Consider the following 14,672-nt stretch of genomic DNA (forward strand, 5'->3'; position numbering starts at 1 on the left):
CTCAATCCCTTAAAGTCAGTGTTGAGGCACCTTTGCAGAGCATTTGAAGCTTGCATTGCTGTAGCTGTTTTCTCAATAAAGAGAGGACTAGAGTACAGGGCTGACAATCCTAGATCTTTCATGAACATTAAGTTCACAACAACAAATAAGGTTTTGAAACAATCATTGTGGATTCATATATCCCCACAGACTAGTAAAGGGTAAAGCTGGTACTTCGATGTTGGCTGGGTTGGTGTGTTTAGATATAGGTATAGATATAATATATATTGCTGAGTCAATTGTTGAGTCTGTTATGTGTGAATTGTATCTTTCATAGCTTGTTACGGGCGCCAGATGTGGTTTCTTGTTTCCATAGTTAGTGCAAATCTAAATAAATGAGTGACTAAAATAAATACTGTTTTAGGCTCCTATGAGCTTCTTTGGGTTAGGTAGAAATGTAAATGTAGAGCAATTCTCATCTCAGTCACGTTGATGCAATCAATCCCAGTGAGATCTGAATCCTGCAAACCTTCATGCTCTTTCCATATATGAATAAGTCCATTGAACTCAATGGGACTACTCACGTGTATTTGCAGGATAGGGGCAGGAGATGTCAGCCATGTCAGTGAGGGCAGAATATGGCCCACTATGTACTTGGAAATAGGTTTTTAAAACTGCTGGGACAGATCCTCTGCTGTGGTAATTAAGCTTAGCTCCATTGACCCCAGCTGAGAGTGTGGCTGACTGCTTGTATTAAATATATTAAAAAAAAAAAACCACTTTCTCTCAAAATTTACTTTTGCTTTTATCATCTGCTGGGTAAATTTCTGTTGGAGTTCACAAAGCTTAAAGCCTCCTGCACAATATATAAAATAGATAATTGAGCCTTAATCATTTTAGTGGTTCAGTAATACAAGTAAGCTGTCTTAAAGTGTACAGGGTCATACCTTCCTGAATCCTTGAATAAGAAGAGTTGTAATGCAACATGTATCCCCATTGTGTCTTTGATATTTAAACAGTAATTTACATAGCTGGCTTTTCTTCTTTTGATGCATAGGTTATTTAAGTGGGTACGTCTCATTAGTGATAATAGGCTGCTTGTACAAATCTCCTGCATATTGGTAAAAGAACAGACGCTGTTCTAACAGCTCCAAACTATTTGAAGTTTTCTGTAGTGGTTTCTCTTCTGCTATTAGTGAAAGATCTGTTTTACAGCACATCAAGGTCTTTCACAAATCAAGTGTGAACCATTTTCCCATCAGTCAGAGAGCTCCCTTTTCAGTAATATGATGCAGGAGAACACAGATTTAGCATTATGAATTGTATCCCTAAGTGATGCTTTTACAGCGTTAATCCAATCATTGATTATTGTTGTTTAAACAACAGAGTCCAAATTCTGCAAAGACTTACTAGTGGATTTAGCTATTAATACTGGGAGCTAATCTTACTGACTTTTAAAAAATGATGTACTTATAAAAACAGGCTATTTTAAAAACTGCTTCTCCATTGGGGAAACTTTACTGGGGTTACATTTTGTAACTGAGATATGAATTTATTCCACTACATTTACATTTCTAGTAAATGAAGGGGCACAATTCTATCCCTTGTTTTGTAGCACTTCATAGCTAGGTGTCTACTACTAGCCCTGAAATGGAGTGTGGTGATGTATGAAACTACACAGATGTGTTAAAAGTCCCATCAGTGGGACTAGTCACAGTAGCAAACATTGTACTCAGTAGTAAGGTGCACAGATACTATGGTCATGTAAGTAGTCAGAGAGAGAGAGAGAGAGAGAGAGAGAGAAGTGTTTGCAGAACTGAGCTCTTAACGTGTCAACTTTAAATCCACTGAGCACTTCACATACAGCAAGACACTTACTTTGGCCCTGGGAGCTTGTAATTCAAATGGACAAGTTGCTGAGCAGAAGAGAGAGGGTGTAGGGAATTACAGATGAAAAGGAGGAAGAGAAAAGGATTCCTGGAAGAAATCAGATTTGAAGGGCAAGGGAAAGGTGTTAGATAAAAGTGGAGGATCATTCAGGTGAAATAAAAGCAACCCAGGCTGCAGACAGAGAAATGAAGTGGTGGGCGAAAGGGATAAGATTTATGGAAAAGATCTGGAAAGACCAACATGGAGAACAGATGTGGAAGATATACTAGCAGAGCCTTCCCGACGGCAGGAGCTGCAGAGGGGGATGCTCTCTCACTAACAGCGGGGAGGGACAGAGAAGAACATAAGAACAGTCATACTGGGTCAGACCAAAGGTCCACCTTGCCTGTCTTCCAACAGTGGCCAATGCCAGGTGCTCCAGAGGGCAGGAATAGAACAGGAAAACTTCAAGTGATCCATATCCTGTCGCCCATTCCCAGCTTCTGGCAAACAGAGGCTAGGGACACCATCCCTGTCCATCTTGGCTAATAGACTATCCTCCATGAATTTATCTAATTCTTTTTTGAATCCTGTTATAATCTTGGCCTTCACAACATCCTCTGGCAAAGAGTTCCACAGGTTGATTGTGTATTGTGTGAAGAAATACTTCCTTTTGTTTTAAACCTGCTGCCTATTAATTTCATTTGGTGACCTCTAGTTCTTGTGTTATGAGAAGGAGTAAATAACACTTCCTTATTTACTTCCTACACACCAGTCATGATTTTATAGATCTCAATCATATCCCTCCCTAGTCATCTCTTTCCCAAGCTGAAAAGTCCCAGTCTTATTAATCTCTCCTCATATGGAAGCCATTCCATACCCTTAATCATTTTTGTTGCACTTTTCTGAAACTTTTCCAACTCCAATATATCTTTTTTGAGATGAGGCGACCACATCTGCACACAGTATTCAAGATGTGGGTGCACCATGGATTTATATAGAGGCAATATGATATTTTCTGTCTTATTTATCCCTTTCTTAATGATTCCCAACATTCTGTTCCCTTTTTTGACTGCTCCTGCACATTGAGTGGATGTTTTCATAGAACTCTCCACAATGACTCCAAGATTTCTTGAGTGGTAACAACTAATTTAGACCCCATCATTTTATATGTATAGTTGGGATTATGTTTTCCAATGTGCATTGCTTTGCATTTATCAACATTGAATTTCATCTAGCATTTTGTTGCCCAGTCACCTAGTTTTGAGAGACCCTTTTGTAGCTCTTCACAGTCTGCCTGGGAATTAACTATTTTGGGTAGTTTTGTATCATCTACAAATTTTGCCACCTCACTGTTTGCCCCTTTTTCAAGATCATTAATGAATATGTTGAATAGGACTGGGCCCAGTACAGACCCCTGGGGGACACCACTATTTACCTCTCTCCATTCTGAAAACTGACCATTTATTCTTACCCTTTGTTTCCTATCTTTTAACCAAGAAGCTGCTGGAACGCAAGCGGAGGGAGCAGGAAGCCATTTTTAAATGTTCAGGAAGTAATGCACCTTTAAATGTGTAATTACAAGGCATCTGCCAGCTGTTTAGCTGTCCTTGGTCACTTCCCTTTAAAGATATGTTGACACTGCAGTTAGGAGGGGTGATTGCAGCACAAGTAGGCATGCCCAGTCTTGCCCGCTAAAAGGAGCAGCAAAGCTGCAGCAACCTGAGCTAGCGGCCTGAGGACAAGCCTGCCTTGTACCCTTGGTACGTACTCAGGTGGCTAGCCCATTCCACCAGCCATGCTGCCCTGACTTCATAGCTGTTTTTGGTGAGCTAGTTCAATCAAAACGAACTTGGGTTTGACTACATGTGCTGAAATCATACTGCGAATGCAATATAGATGTACCCCTTATAACAAATACTATGAAATGTATCGAGGCTCCCAAAGTCAAGGTTTCAAGGGGCCACTTTGGAAAACTTTGGCTGTAATTTCTCTGCACCCCCATTGCTTCATCTGTGAATACTAAACTCACAGGGGGGTTGTGAGGATAAACCAGTTAGGGCCAGATCGCAACATCCCTTACTAACCCGAGTAGTTTCACTCTCTTTCATATGGCCTCTCATATTTATCCTGGGGTGAAAATGGAAAGGTACTAGTAACATCTCAAGTAACCAACTTTTTTTTTTATTAAGTACTGGGAAAATTCAGCCAAGGCTGATTATAAAGAAGAGGGTGTGTGTGTACAGAAGCTATTTAGATTGCAAAATCATTGCAATAAAATCAGGGAATGCAGAATTTGGGCTGTTCAATTGTTGTGCCTTTTTCCAGCTCCTTTCCCAAGAATGTGATGAGTTAAATACAGTGTTAAACGACATATATCTATATAATGTAATACGTAATTCAGGGTTAAAGCCTAATCATTCTGTAACTGCTGTGAAATTTGCTTTACAAATGTCTGTCCATTCTCCTCCTTTCCAATGTACTGTAAATGCTGGCAATGACCATTTTCTTTTTTGTTGTTGAAGTGCCAAAGTTGAACTCACCAGTGACCTAAGTGGAAAAAAATGAAATTGATCCATTTGTTTCATTAGGATGATGCATGTCCTGTGAAAAGCACTTGGGGTTGGAATGTAAGGCAGACCACATTGGCTTTGTGCTGAGAGATGACTGGGAAAATGGATGTTGCTCTTTGGTTTTTAATGTACTGACTCTTGTTGTGAGTATATGAGTGTGTGTGACACACTCTGCTCTGATATGGGACATGGTACCACCACCAGCTAAGGGAGTTCTGCTTTAGTTTAAGGCTAGAGGCTTGTCCATTTGGATCTGACAGATTAGGGCTCTGTGCTCAGTTTCCCAGCTGGATGGTTGTTACCTATATAGTCATGGATTTGTTATTGTTTTTGAGGCCGCTTTTAGGAAACACACATCCTAAAAACACAAAATTCCCAGACCATATCAGACCCACAGCCCATCTAGTCTGGTATCTTGATCTCAAAAAATGGCAAGTAAGAGACGCTTGTGAGGAAGGTACCCACATCCCCATAATGGACATTTATGGCGTAGCCTTCTGTGATAGGTGGCCCCCATCGCCTGGCAAAACAGTGCAGCACTGCAATTAATTCTCTGCCTCGGCCCCGAGTGACTTTCAATAAGTCCAATGAGGCTTATTTATATTGAACAGTGCCCCTTCAGGGGTCTAGTTTATTTAACCTCAAGGCAGCACATTATACAGACAGGCCTCTACCCCAGGATCCTAGCTGGAGTGGGAAGGGGCTGAGTTAACCTTAGTCCATCAACTCCACTTACGTACAGGTCCTTTAGCAGTGAGGCTTTCTTGATTTGGAACCCCATTCTGCAGCCAGGGTCTCTTGTCATCAGCTGGGAGGGGTCTCTCCTCTTGGGTCAAGGTCCCCGCAGAGGTCAAACCATGACAACACAACAGCATATAATTCCTCTGATCTGGGGCTCCTGCTTCTGCCTGGTGAAGCCCTTCCATTGGGACCAAATTTTGCTGAGGCTTGGCATTTACAGCTCTTCTCTTCTGGAATCTCCCTAGTCTCCCTCTTGGATTGTACCACCATTTTTCTGAATGTATTTATGCATCTTATGCCTGGGAGTAGCACTGCATACTCAGTGCTCAGCTAAAATAATAAAGGTTCAGGCACCACTATCAAGTATTCTCTTGAAGAGGACACATTTGTTATGGCTTTGTGTCACTCCTCCTTCATTCAGCTTTATGTTGCCTGGAGGGAAGGAGTAATAGGCTACTGTCAGAAATGTCACTGTTTCTTTCTCTATTACAGTAAATACAATAACAGTGCAGAAAAATCACTGATAAACCACACTCTAAATACTTGTGAAACACAAGGTGAACAGGATAGGTCAGATCCTCAGCTTGTGTAAAACGAGGTAGTGTCTTTCACTTTAACGGATCTATGCCTATTTATACTAACTGAGTATCTGGCTCCGTAATTTTGGCTAATCCCTGTGTGCGGTGGCATCCCACTTAACAATCAATAGTCTCAACAACTGGAGAACATTCTTTAAGGGTTTTTTGAAAAACCCAAACTTATGTTGTACTTTAAGATGTTGTCTGTGGTATATCCAGGAGCGGCACCAGGGTTTTTGGCGCCCTAGATGGGGGTCCTTCCACGCTCCTGGTCATTGGCGGCAATTCTGCGGCGGGGGGGGGATCCTTCCGCACTCCCGGTCTTCGGGGCACTTCGGCGGCGGGTCCTGGAGCGAGTGAAGGACCTGCTGCAAAATTGCCGACGATGACCCAGAGCACGGAAGAACCCCCTGCCGCCGAATTGCAACCTAGGGTGGCAAAATGCCGCCCTCCCAAATCCTGGTGCCCTAGGCGACCGCCTAGGTTGCCTAAATGGAAGCGCCGGCCCTGGGTACATCTACACTAAAATCTGCAGCACAGCCATGGCTGGCCTGGGTCATCTGATTTGGGCTTAAGGCTATAAACATAGACATTTGGGATCAGATAGGGACCCTGGGCTCTGTGGCCCTCCCAGCTCATGGTATCTCACAGCCTGTGCTCCAGGCTGAGCCCAAATGTCTGTGCTGAAAGTTTATAGCCCTGCGAGCCCGAGTCAGCTGATCCAGGCCAGCTGCAGGTTTTTTACTGCAGTGTAGTTGAACCCCGTATCGCAGGAAGTCCTGATTCAGCCAGTACATTGACAATTGCAAAGGCAAGAGTGGTGCCAGAGAATATTTTGTTTGCCAAGTTTCCCTTTTCTTATGTAATTTATTCTCTAGTCTTGCTGTACAAATTTAAATTTGAATCTATTTGTTGTCTGTGGCTGGAGCTTTTTTGATTCATGTATATTGCCTTGGTGATGCTAAGTCAAATTCATCATAGCAAAATCCATACACTAATAATAGCTGGCTCTTATACAACACTTTTCATTAGTAAATCCCAAAGCACATACAATGGAGGGCAGTGTCATTACCCCTGTGTTACAGATGGGGAAACAGATGCAGAGAGAGGTAAAGTGACTTGCTCAAGGTCACCCAGAAGCAAAACCAGGAACAGAACTCAGCTCTCCAGAGTTCACAATCCAATGCACTCTTTACTAGGCCACATACTTCTTCCCCATCATAGCAAATCCTATATTTAAAGAAGCTAGCATAGACTTTCATTGGTGTTTGTCTGTACTTTAGTTTTCATGCATCCAGATGCATTCTGGGGATGGTACAAACTAGTAGGCTCTATATTAGTGGGAGTACAGGATCAGTAAGTTAACTCAGTATTTTTTTCTCATTTGTGCACACTCCGTGTGATTTAAACAAACCATATGGGCAGTGATAATCAGGTCTCATAGGTTAAATATGGTTGAGAGCATCCAGAGTGCTAAAGGAACTTGTCTTGGTGACTTGATAGGAAGTATTTCACCTACTGAGTTAGTACTGAACTAGCACTGCAGTGTGTAGTGAGCAGGCACTGTGCTGTTATTACTACCTTGGCACAGTTCTTTAGCTGGTGTAAATATAAGAAGTTACACCAGCTCGGGATCTGGCCCCAAGTATTAGATGAAAGATGATATTCAAAGCCAGAAGGGACAATTATATTGTGTAGTCTGACCTCCTGTATAAAATGGGCCAGTCACCTGGTTACTATGCATTGAGTCTAATAACTCATGTTTGGATGCCTTTCTGGCAGACATGCTTTAGTCAATTTTTATAGGGATGTATGTCCTAGAGATTTTTTACCATTATTAATTCCAAGGCACCTCAGTATTCCGCCCAAGTTCCAAATTGCATGTTTTCAGTATGCCTCCTTAAAATTCCTCCTGCAACTTTAATTTGGTATGATAGTCGTCACTTCCTGCCCTAACCTGTCCTCACTCACATTCCCAACCTTCACAAAATAGCTTTAATTTTTATCTCCCTAAAGAGCATAGCAACCAAAGATCTGAGCAACCAGAATAATCATCATAATGATGACACCAGCAGAGCCAGTGCTAGTCATAAGCAGGCTAAGGCCATGACTACAGGTTTTGCTGGCATAAGGGGTAGTGTGCACAGAGACATAGCTACTACTTGTTGGGGGTGGTTTAATTATGTCGACCAGAGAGCTTGCTCCCGTTGGCACAAAGTGGCTACACGAGAGATCTTACCGTGGTGCAGCTGCGCTGCTGTAAGGTCTCTAGAGTAGACATGGCCTAAGCAATAACTTAGGGCCTCGAGCAGCTCAAGAGTATCCCCCATTTGCTTTTAGTATGTGTTGTGGGGGGTGGGGTCCAAAATATTCCTGCTTAGGGCCCCCAGTGTTCAAGCACCACCACCAGAAATGGCATCTGGTGGGAAATATTTCATTGTTAACACCAGTCATAACTGTAGTGCTCAGCCTGGCCTCTGGTAAGCACTTACAGGTAGATACTAGCTCCCCATATGGTAGTGCTGGCACATTCAGTAGTGTCTGCTGTTTGCATATGGGAGAAAAAATCATGAAGGAACTCAAATCCCCCAGGCAAGAAGATGCTGTAAATAGTGTGGCCAAGTTTCAGACTCTCACAGTTCAGTGGGACAGGATCCAAGCTTATCTGGTGTAGGGAGAAGGAAGCATTTTATGCATCCTAGGCACACTGCCTCAGCTGGATTTACTAGCTCTGGAAAGGGCACATGTTGGGCTCTCAGCAGAGTGGCAACGTCTGAAGCAACAATCGTTCCTCAGTGGATCTTGCTGAGTGTGTGCTGGTGGGCTTTCTCACCAGCCCAGAACGAATTGATGCCATGCCAGATTCTGTTCCAGGCTCTCGCCTCAGGGCACAATTTATTGTTTAAACAGAATTTAGGCATAATCTCAAAATAAAGTAGTTCCTCTGCCCAACATGGGCTGCTTTCCCTTTGCCTCTCGCAGCCCTTCGAGGTCCTTGACCTGACCCAGAGACTTCTGTTCCTTGCATTCTCATTCAGCTTGCCTGCCCGGGTGTCACATAATAGCAAGCTTCTTTCCACAGCCACCAGTCCTAGTACAGGAACTCAACTTCCTGGTCTTGCAATTTCTCCAGCCTAGCTGAGTTCTTGCTGGCCTTTTTAAGGACCAGGTGCTCCTCAAGCTATCACCTGAACCCCTTGCCGGACAGGCTCAGTAGAGAGGCAGCTTATTGGTCACAGGTGGAGCTAGGCCCATTTCCCGTTAATGGGGCCAGTCACTCTGTGACAATGAAGAGCACTTAGCTAAACTTGAGGTAGCGTCACTGCCTAATTATAAACACTGCGTCATTGGCCTGCGGGGGGCTGGATTGCTTCCAAATGCCAAATAATTCAAGAGAGAATCACTTTTTGGACTCGAATGTCCCATGTCATTTTTCTTTCAAGAAGAAAATTGGAGATGGAATGCATTCCACTTGGACAGAGGAGTCGTCTGCAAGCTAGGCCAACGCTCTGTTAAATAAGTCACCGTGCCAAGTGCTTATGGGTAATTAAGCATGAAGGGAATCGGCAGTCTGCTCCTTCCATTGTGTCTCACAGGCTGCGTATCTGCAATATGCCTTCAGAGTTGTAGCACTCAAATAGAAAATGGGCCCTGGACATACAGCCCTACAAGGGACTCAGTTAGTTTATCGGTAACATTACTGGAACATCAGAGATCTTTGTGTGATTGCGGCATTACAGCTCTTGCTCTTCATGCACTGATTCTCTCACTGTGATGCTTTAAAGAAAAATAAACTCGTTTGCCCTGGTAACTCCTATTGTAGTGAATGAGGACCACTATCTAACACAGGGATCGGCAACCTTTGGCACACGGCTCACCAGGGTAAGCATGTCCCTCATCCCATGCCGCTTCCCACCACCCCCATCGGCCTGGAGCGGCAAACCGCGGCCAGTGGGAGCCATGATCGGCCGAACCTGTGGATCATGTGCTTACCCTGGTGAGCTGCGTGCCAGAGGTTTCCAATTCCTGACCTAACACCTCTTGATGCCATGGGCTTAATGGCACGATAGTAAGTGGCAACAGGAATTTCATATAGTTCTGTTAGGTGGTTGCGATGCACAGCTAGGAATAGGGTGACCAGATGTCCCTATTTTAGGGTCTTTTTCTTATATAGGCTCCTATTTTCCCCCACCCCGTCCTGATTTTCACGTTTGCTGTCTGGTCATTCTAGCTAGGAAGAAAAAGTTGGAAAGAGGGTCCAGGCATAGAATCCAGTGCATTTGTCTGCTTTTGTTGCCCTCATAAAGTCACTTGTGAAGGCAGGCTTTGTTGTGTGAAATGACAATGTAGCAATGGGAAACCTCCTTTGGTCTGTGAGTTTAGTTTTGGTTAGCAGAGCGTAGATACTTATCCAAGCCATGTTAACATTTCTTGTTAACGTATGTTAGTATTTCTTGGTTTGATACAGGGCACAAATACAGCAAGACTTGCCTTTGTTGTGGATCTTTCTCTTAGTACTGTGAAAAACAGTAGGAAGTGCAGAGATGTATGAATTCAACTTCTGAAATGCAGTTTCTGTTCCAGGCAAGGGATTCAGACGTGTTCTTAGTTGATCCAAACTAGTGCCACCCCAACCCAATACAACAGTGGTTAAAAAAGATCCCTAACTGTAAGCTGCAAAGTTCAGGAAGTTTTTTGGATCCGGAGTATTGGTTCACCCAGTACAGAGATAGGATCTGGATCCAATCTCTTCCAGAGTTGGGAGTTATTCACACACAAAGTTCAGGTTCAGCCCATCTCCAGTTTCAAATGCAGGTCCCTATTCATTTCTAGAGAACTCCACTGAAGTTCATGGAGTTAATCAGGGATGAATTTGGCCCATAGAATTTGTAAATTCTAATTACAGGGTTGCCAACTCTTGCAATTTTATCCTTTTTGCGGTTTTAGAGAATTTGTGTACAGCAGCTGGAAGGGTGCTTACCAGCAAAGGTAGACATGCATGTGTCTAGCTCTCCTTGAGCTAGCATGCTAAAAATAACAGTGTCGCCATGGCGGCCTGGCTCACTGTTTGGGGTAGCTTGCCTAAATATGTACTCAAAGGGTTGAGCAAGGAACCACTGCCTGTGTTGCTATGGCCATACTGCTAGGTTTAGTGCACTGGAGCATAGTTAGCACATCTGTCCAGCTGCAGTGTAGACATGCCCTTGGTGGGACTCTCATGGTATTTGGTGTTTTTACTAAAGCCTCAGCTCCTGGAGTCATGAGACTATCAACTTTCATTTAAAAAAGAGTAAAAGCAGCAAAGAGTCCTGTGGCACCTTATAGACTAACAGATGTTTTGGAGTATGAGCTTTTTACATGCATCCAACGAAGTGGGTATTTACCCACGAAAGCTCATGCTCATGCTCCAAAACGTCTGTTAGTCTATAAGGTGCCACAGGATTCTTTGCTGCTTTTACAGAGCCAGATTAACATGGCTACCCCTCTGATACTTAAAAAAGAGTAAGTTTCTGGGCCTTATGGTTGTGGAGAAAAGCTGGAAAATGTGACCCAAGTGTAGCCTAAATTCTCAAAATCCAGACAGTAAATAAAAAGACCCCCCCCATTATTATTAGGTTTTTAAAAATCATAATTTTAAAGCCAATTTTATGATTTTTGGGGGGAGGGGAAGGGGTTTGATTTATGATATTTTGAACACTTGAAGATGGCAATATTGTAATTATTAAAGTGCCAGCAATGTGCTCCATTCTGGACAGGTTATTGAAGCAGACAGAGCTTGCTGTCTGAGGCTCTGGTCTCATTTTCGTTGAAGGTAATGGCAAATTCCCCTGGACTAAAAAAGGAGCAGGATTGAGCCCTAAATATTTAACTAAATCAGAAGGGAGTATTGTGTCTCTGGCTAATCCATTCCTATGCTAATTTAAGTAACGTTTGTAGGGGAACCTACAGCTCTAACTCTGTGTGATGCATTTCAGCAGGAAATGTTTTTCTTATTTTAAAGCGAGTTTGGGAGAAATAGATTTAAAAGAAAATTGACTTATGTTATCAGCACATTTAACCATTATTTTAATGCTGATCCAGTTTTATTTTCTTAGGGGAGAGTGTCACTTTAGCTGAAGCATAAAGCAAATTCTATCAAGTGTAGAAAAAAATTCACCCTGATGCGTCCTATTTGACAAACTGACCTGCGGGTCACAACCTGAGTTTATTGATCTGTGGGGCCTTGTCTGGGATTCGGGCCTGTTTTCTGGACTTTGGCTGCAGCTGCATTCCTGACTTCTGAAAGAGTAGGGGGTGTGGACTTCCACTAGGAGTAACCACTGGGAAGGAAGTAATGTTCATTAAGTGTGTTTCGTGCAGAGGCAATGCAGGACTAAGCATGCTCAGTGTAAAAGCCTGTCAAGCCCTGTGTTTGAACTCATTCCAGAATACTGGATTTACTTTTCACAAGGAAAGAATACCTGCCTGGATTGCATTTTTCCTTCTTTCTTCTCTGTAGTAACCAGAAGATTGGAAACAGTATTCTTTTATGATCAGTTCAGTCTCAGTAATACGATGTTTGCTTGAATGCAAGTATAAGTATTCCAATGGAGAAAGAAGGGGAAACTTTGCTACCTGCGAAGTGAAGACGACTTCTTAGGTCAGTAAAGATGACGAATAGAAACTATGTTTTCCAAGTGTCTTTGGCAGTAGTTTAATGTTTTTTTCCAACCCCACCCCACCTCCTCAAATATTTTAATATCAATTATATCAAACTTCTTTAAAAGTTAATTTTCTAAGCTAAACAGCAGCTTTATTGTTATTCAATGTCTCTAATAAGATAAACCTGTTTTACATGAAAATGCTGTGACAAAAGTTTATTTATTTCTTTTTTTTTGGTTTTTTGGTGGGTAAACTCCCACTTCTGAAAACTTGATACTGTTGACCTTAACAGGTCTTTTTAAAAAAAGTGTTTGCTAAAAGCTTAGCTCTTTGCTTCTATGCTGCACGTTTAGAGTTTTTAAAAGGATATTCTCCCTACCCCCGCAGCTGAAAATAGGACACATTTTTGAAGAATAAACTCTGTCTTATCAAGCGATTCTTGTGGTTAGTTCATATGGTCATTTTCCAATCTGAATGTAGATGTTTTGCATATTAATATATGACTCTAGTTCAGTCTGTGAAATTTATTATTTGTTTTGTTGCCAGGAGGTGGGAGGAGATTTTGCCTAAAAAAAAAAAGGTTTAGAATAGTGGATGGTTGCATTTTGAAATGATTTAAGAAGTTTACAGTTTTTTGTTTAAGAGCTTACTTAGAAGTTCCATCTACTGAGATTTTAAAACACAACTTTTGTAGAGGGGAAAGAACAATATTTTTCTTGATGTATTGTACTGTCTAATGGAGAGTTTTCTAAGTGTAGGCCAAGTGTTCAAGGAAGAAAATGACTATTAAATGAGAGGTAGACCCGAATAATACAGAGTTTAAAAAGGTATCTTTAGTCTGTGGCTATCCTGGACAGATTAGAAATTGTGTTTTCATTTAGTAGCTAGTGCTGATAAACCCTCATTTCAAATGTACTACAGAGAGGAGATTTTTCTTACCAAAATTTAACATTAAATTTAGTAACTAGGGAAAGTATGTACTGCACTGACTATAAAAATTATATTTTGGAATTATCTTTTAACTCGTGATATAATCCAGGAAATAAATGAGGACTGTGCCTATGCAGAAGGAAAATTACTTTGTTATAAACTATTTTTTCTGTTATCTAGTAGTTCTAAGTGTGGAATTGTTTCTCCATGGGGAAAAAAAAAAACCATAGCTCAGCAGGAGGAAGGTTATTGATAGATTAGGAATGGCATGTACTGTTTTTGGGCTAGAAGTGCACAGGTCTTACTACTGAGTGATTGTAAGTGAAAAATGCAGCTTCGTATAGAATAAGTCAGCAGTTTTATATTCTAGTAACGGGTGGAGTGTAGAGTGGAAATGATGGGATTATCTGACTTGTTTCTTTTTGTTCTTTCAATTGATTTGCATTGGGGTCACCTGCTACCTGCAGAACAGGAGAGAGGCAAGGATATGTGGAGCCAAACAAAAGGAATGTGAAAATGACCAGACCTGAAGCACTTGGAGCCTTTCTCTTTTCGCTGTTCTTCACTTTAGTTTCAAGGAAGTATTTGGCTGGAAGGAGGACAGGAAAACTCATCTAGGTCCACCCCTTCCTGTGGTTTAGCAAGCTCATGGAGTCAGTGTGGTCTACTGGACTTAGGAGACCTGTGTTCTATGGCTGTGTGGCTGGGGCAGGTCATTTCTGCCTCTTTGTGCCTCAGTTTCCCCATCTGTAAAATGAGGATAGTGACATTTAGACACTTTTTTTGTAAAGTTCTGTGAGGCCTTTTGATGAAAGGTGTTTTATATTTGCAGACCAGAGAGGCTTACGATGCAGATATTCATAACCAGATTTGGATTTCAAAGACTGCTAACTTTGAGGTTCTTCAGCTCCACAGATTTGGCTCAGGTCATTTTAGTGATAGGGATCATTTGCAAAATTCTGATGTAGGCACAAACAGCCCCTCCTTTCCATCACCGCTCCCCCTTACAACTTGAGTGAGTTCAGATCCAGACATTCATGTTGGACCCATTTCTAGTGCAAGACAGAAATCATCTTTGGATGATTGCAACCCATCTCTATGTCTAAGATTTAGCAACTGGTAGGGTCATAGTTCTTTTCCATCAATAATGTCTATTAGAATATTGAGTTCATTTCCCCTCAACAAGGGAAACCCCAATCTGTTTAAAGGGATACTGTTCATTTCCCATTCACCACAATCCCTCCAAACTTTTCTCTCTCCTGTTTTTCACACTACAGATGTGCTGGTGCTTTTATTCTGCATATGAACTTAAAGCCTCTGTTTAAAAAAATGTGGCCATAATTTCTTGAGTACCCAAACC

Source organism: Gopherus flavomarginatus, chromosome 13 (genome assembly GCF_025201925.1).
Source record: "Gopherus flavomarginatus isolate rGopFla2 chromosome 13, rGopFla2.mat.asm, whole genome shotgun sequence".
NCBI lineage: Eukaryota > Metazoa > Chordata > Testudines > Testudinidae > Gopherus > Gopherus flavomarginatus.